Consider the following 9,898-nt stretch of genomic DNA (forward strand, 5'->3'; position numbering starts at 1 on the left):
CCGGCAGCCTGTCCCTGCGGGAAACAAGTTGCTGGAGGAAAGGGCCCCCGGCTGGGGGCATCTGCTTAACTGTCCATGCCGCCATGAGCGGATTATGTCCAGTGGTGGCGTGTTGCCACAGTGTCACATTTGCTAATTTCCAACCCCACATTTAGGGAAGATTGTAAAATTATGGCAAGCCATTCTGCTATCTCCTCTGCCAATTTCCTTAGCAAACTGGGATGCAAGCCATCTCGACCAGGCGACTTGTCCTCTCTAAGCATACCCAGTCTTTCTAGTACATCCTGTCTATCATTTTTCACCTCTTCCATTGCTTCTACATTTTCCACATCTACCGAAATTTTTTCAGGATTCCCCTCCTTAGTAAACACCAAAACCAAGTACTCATTGTGCATTCTAGCCTTTCCCTGCGTCTCTAAGCAAATATCACCTTATTTGTCTCTAATAGTTGGCACCCCTCCCCCCCGCTTGCTGTTGTTTACATGCCTTTAGAAGAATTTTGGGTTCCCCATTATGTTAACCGCCATTCTACACTCCTATTCTCACTTTTCCAATCTTATTTTCATCTTCACATCCCCTCTCAACTTATTGTATTTGGACTGGTTCTCTCTTGAAGAATTCATCTGATATACATCATACAGCATCTTTTTTTGTTTCTCCGATTCTCTATCTTCCTCGTCATCCAAGAAGACATTGCTTTGGTTTACTCACCCTTCCCTTTTTTGGAGTGTAACTAGCCTGTGCTTGGAGCGTCTCCTCCTTATAGATCACCCATTGTTCAGTTACTGTGTTTCCTATCAGTCTATGTTTCCATTTTATTTGGCTAGATCCTTTCACATCCCTTTGATTTAGCCCTATTCCAGTTTAGAAGTTCCACTCTAGATTGCTCCTTGATCCTCTCCATTGCTAATCTAAATCTTGTGACACAATTATCACTCGTACCCAAGTGTTCTCCCACAGACACTTGGTCTACATGGCCCTCCTCATTCCTCAGCACCAGATCCATAAATGCCTCCTTCCTAGTTGGTCCAAGAACATATTGGTCAAGGAAATTCTGCTGAACTAATTTCTGAACACCCCCCACTACTTTTCCTTTATCGCAGCATTTTTCCAATCGATATTTGGGTAATTAAAGTCGCCCAATATCACCACTCTATAGCTCTTACTTTTCTCTGCTATTTCCCTGCAGATTTGCTCCTCTACCCCCCTCTCATTATTTGACGGCCTTTAGAACACCTCCAATAGTGAAATCATACCCTTTTTGCTCTTCAACTCTAACCAAATGGATCCTGTCCTTGTTCATTCCAGAACACCCTCTCTTTCCAAAACGACATTGTCTTCCTTAATCAGCACAGCCACCCCACCTACGTTTTTTCGCTCCCAATCTTTTCTGAACACATTGTGCCCTTGAATATTAAGTGCCCAGTCCTCACCGTTTTTAAGCCACGTCTCCGTTATTGCCACAACATCATATTGCCACACGGCTAGTTGTGCTTGTAGCTCAACAACCTTATTCACCGCCCTTTGTGCGTTTATGTATATGCATTCTAAACCCATTTTTTAAATTTTTCTACGTCTTTTTAGCCTGCTCCTATCTAATATGGTGCAGTTACCCCCTCTATTACTATCTTCTCTAGTACTATCCAACACACTCACTCTTTTATGCGCCTTACTGCTCTTCTCTACTCCTATATGCTGGTGGCCAACCCCTGCCAAGCTACTTTAAACCCTCGACAACAGCACTAATGTAGCTCCCCGTGAGGATATTGGTCTCAGCTCTGTTGAGGTTTAATCCATCCGGCATGTATAGGTCCCAACTTCCAGAGAAACATTCCCAGTTTCTCAGGAATCGAAAGTCCTCCCTCCTGCACCATCTCTCCAGCCACGCATTCCTCTATTCTATCCCACTATTCCTGTACTCACTCGCACATGGCACCAGGAGTAATCCGGAGAATACTAGCTTTGAGGTCCTGATTTGAAATCTCTCTCCTAGATCCCTAAATTCTGCCTGCGGGACCTCATTCCTCTTTCGATCTCCGGGTTTTCACCCATCCCCCTCAGAGTGTCCTGCAGCCGCTCAGTGACATCCTTGAACCTGGCACCAGGGAGACAAAATACCATCGTGGAGTCACATCTAACGCCGCAGAAACGCCTGTCTTCTCCCCTAACTATCGAATCACCTACCACTATTGCTCTTCCACTCTTTTTCCTCCCCCCCTCCTGTGCTGCTGAGCCACCCATGGTGCCCTGGGCTTGAATCTGGCTGCATTCCCCAGAGGAACCATCACCCTCACCAGTACTCAGAACAGAATACTGGTTGGAGAGCACAATGCACTCCGCGGACTCCTGCACTACCTGCCTGGTCTTCCACTTCTGTCTGGCGGTCACCCATTCCCTCTCTGCCTGCATACAATTAAGCTGCGGGGTGACCACCTCTAAAACGTGCTATCCACATAACTCTCAGCCTGACGGTGCACCGCAGTTAATCCAGCCGCCGCTCAAGGCCCGAAAATCGTACTCTCTGGTGTTTGAACTGCCTCTACTATTGTCCCTATAATGTGTTATATGCTGTGTATGGGAAGCTGCAACACAGAACTACATGCATGCTGAAAGGTGGATGAGGCATGCTATTGAGAGAGATCCCATAATCACACAAACAGATTAAATCTTTGCAGCCCTGTCACATCCAGTTGTGAATGGTGGTGTACCATTAAACAACTAACGGGAGGAGAAGGCTCCGTGAATATCCCCATCCACAATGATGGTGGAGCCCAGCACTTGAGTGCAGAAGACAAGGCTGACGTGTTTGCAACCATCTTAAGCTAGAAGTGCCGAGTGGATGATCCTTATTGGCCTCCTCCTGAGGTCCTCACCATCACAGAAGCCAGTCTTCAGCCAATTCGATTCAACACTTGCTATGATCTTCTGAGTGCTGGGTCCTATGTCAGTGAGGTGGATTAAGGGGATGTTGCTGTCTAGCTTTCCCCTGGGGAGGTGGCTTGTGTTATCCTGTTCTTGGATGGCTGAATGGAAAGTTAGGTTGCAAGAGAGGCATTCCACGTTCTCGTCACTTGTTAGTTTGCAGGTTTATAACCACGTTTGGCTACTTTAAATGTGATATTTTTTCAACCACTCTGATTCAAAATAGACAGGTTTATATGTGAAATAAATTTAAATATAATTCAAATATACTGTAAATAAGAGTATTAAATAATGACCGGAATGATTGAATCTTAATATCCCTATTAAGTCAATACCTGTGTCTATCTAATAGGTACTGATAATTTTGCACCAAGCTTTGGTTAGGATACAGCTAGAGTACTTCATGCACTGTTGGACATCGCATTATACAAAGGATATTAATGCTATACAGAGCGAACAGCACAGCACAGCACAGGAAGGTGCCAGAGATGGGAGAGAATAGCTATGTAAGTATATTTGAGATACTTGGATTCTTTCCATGGGAGCAGACAAGGTTAATAGGAAATTTAAAAGAGATCTTTACGTTTATACGTTCTTTTGATATAGTGAACAATCAAAGACTATTCCCTCTGTGCATGGAGTGTGGTCAGTGACGATGGATCACCAATTCAGAATTGTCACCAGGAGAGTGAGGAGAGGATTGTTGGAGCATGGAATAATTTGCTACAGGGAGTGGTAAATGAAGAGATCATTGCATCCTTAAAAGCGAATTTGGATAAATATACGAAACAAATGAAAATAGTGGCCTGTGGGGAGAGGGAGTGATATTAATGATGGAGTGCTGTGGAACAGGCTCAATGAGCAGATTGACCTCTTCATGAGCTGTAACATTGTTTGGTTGGAGTTTTGGCCAAAACCATGTATTCACATATTATCTCTGATTTCTAAAAGTTTTTAAAATTATTTATTCAAAGGCCCAAACTCTTGGCACCAGCAATTCATCAGATAAGGTGATCCTTTCACTCAGTCATCCATGCTTTATGCATTTGCTTTACGGAAGTTCCCATATTGAAAGTTAGCTTTGAAGGTTTGCCATGGTTTCTTGCAATGCAGTGAAGAGGAAAGGCATCACAGAAAATCTCGAGATTCACCAGTTTAATATACAAATTAAAATGGCTATCGATGTATAGTTTCTTGGTGCAAAGTTGGCCTCCACTAGTGGCCACAGATTATTTATCTTCTGTAATTTAAAATAAAAATATCTTTACAATTTTATTGCATCTGCACCACTACAGGTTTGAATGTTTTCAATTATACAGACCTTCTATTATTTGTTGGTTCTTGGGTTGTGGGTGACGCTGACAAGGTTCAATTTATTGCCACTCCCTTGTTGCTTGGAGGGCTTTAAGATTCGATGCTAATGGGGGCTGAAACACAAATGAAAGGAAGTGAAGCCAGGCCCCATTTGCGGTACTGCATTTAATTTTGGGCATCGAACCTCAGGAAATATATATTATGGTTCTGGAGGAGGAACAGCCCAGATTCACCACAATGATTATATGGGCTTATAGGGTCAAGTTATGATGACAGGTTGCATAAACCCTATGCAGTTGCTTTATGGAGGTTCTCATGTTAAAGAAGCCACGATGATAGTTGTCCAAGACTTCTAGAAAAACTGAAACTAGAAAAGGCACAGCAGAAGATTACGAGAGATACGTGGTGTAAGATGGAAATCAATTCGCTCATCCGTGTATGTTAGTGGTCGCTGGTGTTTGAACTGCCTCTACTATTGTCATTTTAAGGTGCTGTATTTTGTAATAATTAAATAAAAAATCTTGTCTACTTATATTTCAGCTGCACCACGTCATACTCACTTTTTGAAAGATTAATTCAGTTTTTTCAATGATTGCTCCTTGGTCTGTCGGCAGCTCTGGCAAGGCATCATTTGTGCCAATTCCAAGGTGTCCTGAGAGGAATTAAACATCAAAGCTCAAGGGAGCTCTAATATGAATTGGAGGAATTAATGTTTCAGTTATACAGAGCCTTGGTCAGACCCCGTATGGAGCACTGTGTTAAATGGAAAAGTAAACCGAGGGCACGTCATAAAGGCTGCCGATTCACCATCGCCCGTTTTACTGTCCCTGCCCAGGCCAATTTCATCCTTACATTTTTATACAAAAACTTTTTTTGGGCTATAGCTTCAACTAATTATATTGTTAATGACGCTGATTTATCAACTTATAGCCTGTGAAACACAATGTAGAATTCTCACAGGAAGCAGGACTTGAAGAAATTGTGGTTATTCAGACTTTTTAAAAATGGGAGGAAAAAGAGTTGGAGAGCAATAGTGGTAGGGGATTCTATCGTAAGGGGAACAGATAGGCGTTTCTGTGGCCATAGACGTGACTCCAGGATGGTTTGTTGCCCCCCTGGTGCCAGCGTCAAGGATGTCACTGAACAGCTGCAGGGCATTCTGAAGCGGGAGGGTGAACAGTCAGAGGTCGTGGTTCACATTGGGACCAATGACATGGGTAGGATGAGGGAGGAGGTCCTGCAGCAAGAATTTAGGGAGCTAGGTAGCAGATTAAAGAGCAGGCACTCAAAGGTTGTAATCTCTGGATTACTCCCGGTGCCACGTGCTAGTGAGTATAGGAAAAGGATGATGGAGCAGATGAATGCGTGGCTAAAGAGTTGGTGCAGCAGGGAGGGCTTTAGTTTCCTGGATCACTGGGCCTGCTTCTGGGGTAGGTGGGACTTGTACAAGTCGGACGGGTTGCACCTGAACCAGAGTGGTGCAAATATCCTTGCGGGGAGGTTTGCTAGCACTGTTCGGGGGGGTTTAAACTAAAATGGCAGGGGGTTGGGAACCTGAGCAGGGAGACAGAGGAAAGGGAAACAGGGATAAAAGCAAAAGATAGGAAGGAGAAAAACCAAAGTGGCAGTCAGAGAAATCAACGGTTTAAATCAAACATGGCCACAGTAAATAATAATTCTAATAGGTCTAAGAGCGTTAAAAAAATAAGCCTGAATGCTTTGTGTCTTAATGCGAGGAGCATTTGTAATAAGGTGGACGAATTGACAGCACAAATAGAGGTAAGCGAATATGATTTGGTTGGGATTACGGAAACGTGGCACAAGGACGGCCAAGACTGGGAACTCAACATCCAGGGGTATTCGATATTCAGGAAAGATAGGCAAAAAGGAAAGGGAGGTGGGGTAGCATTACTGGTTAAAGAAGGGATTAATACAATTGTAATGAAGGATATTAGCTCTGATGATGTGGAATCTGTATGGGTAGAATTGAGAAATACTAAGGGGAAATAAACAGTAGTGGGAGTGGTATATCGACCTCCCAACAGTAAGGCGGAGGTTGGGTATGGCATGAAAAGGGAAATTAAAGAAGCGTGCAATAAGGGCACAGCAGTCATCATGGGTGACTTTAATCTACATATAGATTGGGCCAACCAAATTAGTAACAATACTGTGGAGGAGGAATTCCTGGAGTGTGTACGGGATGGTTTCCTGGACCAATATGTCGAGGAACCAACCAGAGATCAGGCCATCTTAGCCCGGGTATTATGTAACGGGAAAGGATTAATTAGCAATCTTGTTGTACGAAGCCCCTTGGGTCGGAGCGACCATTATATAATCGAATTCTTCATTAAGATGGAGAATGAAGTAGTTGCCTCAGAGACTAGGGTCCTCAATTTAAATAAAGGAAACTACGATGGTCTGAGGAGCGAGTTGGGTAGGATTGATTGGGGAATGGCTCTCAAAGGGTTGACGGTGGATAGGCAATGGCAAACATTCAAAGACCGAATGGATGAGCTACAGAATTGGTTCATCCCAGTTTGGCATAAAAATAAGACATAAAATGTGACTTAACCGTGGCTAACAAGGGAAATTAGGGATAGCATAAGATCCAAGGAGACGACATATAAATTGGCCAGAAAAAGCAATAATCCTGAGGATTGGGAGCAGTTTAGGATTCAACAAAAGAGGACAAAGGGATTAATTAATAAAGGGAAAATAGAATATGAGAGTAAGCTATCAGGGACCATAAAAACTGACTGTAAAAGCTTTTATAGATATGTGAAGAGAAAAAGATTGGTGAAGTCAAGCATAGGTCCCTTGCAGTCAGAATCAGGGGAATTTATTATGGGAAACAAAGAAATGGCAGACCAACTAAATTCATACTTTGGTTCTGTCTTCACAAAGGAGGACACAAATAACCTCCCAGGGATGCTGGGGAACATAGGGCCTGATGAAAGGGTGGAACTGAAAGAAATCAGTATTTGTAGGGAAATGATGTTAGGAAAATTGATGGGACTGAAGTCTGATAAATCCCCAGGGCCTGATAATCTACATCCCAGGGTACTTAAGGAAGTGGCCCTAGAAATAGTAGATGCATTGCTGGTCATCTTCCAGAACTCGATAGACTCTGGAACAGTACCCATGGATTGGAGGGTAGCTCATGTTACCCCACTATTCAAAAAAGGTCGTAGAGAAAAAGTGGGGAATTATAGACCGGTAAGCCTAACATCGGTAGTGGGGAAAATGCTAGAATCTATGATAAAAGATGTAATAGCAGAGCACTTGGTAAGCAGAGACAGGATCGGACAAAGTCAACATGGATTTACAAAAGGTAAATCATGCTTGACTAATCTACTGGAATTTTTTGAGGATGCAACTGGTAAAATAGGTAAGGGAGAACCAGTGGATGTGGTGTATTTAGACTTTCAGAAGGCTTTCGATAAGGTCCCACATAAGAGCTTAGCGTGCAAAATTAAGGCACATGGGATTGGGGGCAAAGTATTGACTTGGATAGAGAACTGGTTGGCGGACAGTAAGCAAAGAGTTGGAATTAACGGGTCATTTTCCGAGTGGCAGGCAGTGACTAGTGGGGTACCGCAAGGATCAGTCCTAGGACCCCAGTTGTTCACTATATATATTAATGACCTGGACGAGGGAATTGGATGTAATATCTCCAAATTTGTAGACGACACAAAGCTGGATGGGAGAGTAAGCTGTGAGGAGGATGTCGTGAAACTCCAGTACGATTTGGACAGATTGGGTAATTGGGCAGAAACATGGCAAATGCACTATAATGTGGATAAATGTGAGGTTATCCACTTTGGTGGCAAAAACAGGAAGGCAGATTATTATTTCAATGGCAATAGATTAGGAGAAGGGGAAGTGCAAAGAGACCTGGGTGTTCTTGTGCACCAGTCCCTTAAGGTAAGCATGCAGGTGCAGCAGGCGGTTAAGAAGGCAAGTGGTAAGAGGTTTCGAGTACAGGAACAAGGATGTCTTGCTACAGTTGTACAGGGCCTTAGTGAGACCGCACCTTGAGTAATGTGTGCAGTTTTGGTCGCCTTACCTGAAGAAGGACGTACTTGCCATGGAGGGAGTGCAGCGAAGATTCACCAGGCAGATACCTGGGATGGCAGGAATGATGTATGAGGAGAGGTTGTGTCGATTGGGTTTATGCTCACTGGAGTTTAGACGATTGAGAGGGGATCTCATCGAAACCTATAAAATTATTTCTGGCCTGGACAGACTAGATGCAGGAAGGATGTTTATGATGGCAGGGGAGCCCAGAACCAGGGGTCATAGTCTAAGGATAAGGGGTAAGCCATTTAGGACTGAAATGAGGAGGAATTTCTTCACCCAGGGAGTGGTGAACCTGTGGAATTCTCTGCCACAGACGGCGGTGGAGGCCAGTTCATTAAATATATTCAAAAAAGAGTTGGATATATTTCTTAAGGCTAAAGGGATCAAGGGATATGGGGAGAAGGCAGGGACAGGGTACTGAATTTGAATGATCAGCCATGATCTCATTGAATGGCGGAGCAGGATCGAAGGGCCGAATGGCCTACTCCTGCTCCTATCTTCTATGTTTCTATGTTTCTATGTTTTCGAGTGAAAAACGAAGGTTAGGGCTCTCACATGGGGAAAAGATAAACATGAAATAAATATGAACAAACTTTAAAAAAATGTAATTTAAAAAAAAATGTCTTTAAAACGTCATTTTATCAAATGGAGAAATATGACACACCACAAAATTAAAAAAATATTTATTCAGGGCGATAACGCTTGTATAACAGTCAATATTAAGAGTAACAGGATAACTAAAGAAAGGGTAGGGCCTATTAGAGATCATGGGTTTAATCTGTGTGTAGAGGCAGGAGACGCCGGTAGGGTTCTAAATGAATACTTTGCGTCTGTTTACACAAAGGAGAGGGCCGAAGCAGACATTGCTATCAGGGGGGAGAAGTGTGAAATACTTCATGCAATCAAAATACTGAGAGAGGAAGTATTAAGGGGATTTGCAGCTCTAAAAGTGGACAAATGTATCCCAGGCTATTAAGCGAAGCAAAGAGGAAATAGCAGAGGCACTGACAATCATTTTTCAATCCTCTCCGGCTTCAGATGTGGTGCCAGAGGACTGGAGGACTGCTAATGTGGTACCCTTGTTTAAAAAGGGAGAAAATGATAGACCGAGTAATTAAAGGCCAGTCAGCCTAACATCGGTGGTCGGAAAATTATTGGAAATAATTCTGAAGGACTGAATAAATCTTCATTTAGAAACACACGGATCAATTCAGGCTAGTCAGCACGGCATTGTTAAGGGAAGTTCGTGTCTGACAAAATTGATTGAATTTTTTGAGGAGGTAACAAGGAGGGCGGATGAGGGTAGGGTGGTTGATGTAATTTATATGGACTTTAGCAAGGCTTTTGATAAGGTTCCACATGTCAGACTGGTCACAAAGTTAAAAGCCCGTGGGATCCAGGGCAATGTGTCAAGTTGGATTCAAAACTGGCTCGGAGACAGGAAGCAGAGGGTTATGGTTGATGAGTGTTTTTGTGAGTGGAAGGCTATTTCCAGTGGGGTTCCACAGGGCTCAGTCCTAGGTCCCTTGCATTCTGTGGTATATATATGCGATCTAGACATGAATATATGCGGTATCAGTAA

The sequence above is a fragment of the Somniosus microcephalus genome, unplaced genomic scaffold (genome assembly GCF_052327205.1).
Source record: "Somniosus microcephalus isolate GS21.2 unplaced genomic scaffold, FLI_Smic_1.0 unresolved_chr4, whole genome shotgun sequence".
In the NCBI taxonomy this organism is placed as follows: Eukaryota; Metazoa; Chordata; class Chondrichthyes; order Squaliformes; family Somniosidae; genus Somniosus; species Somniosus microcephalus.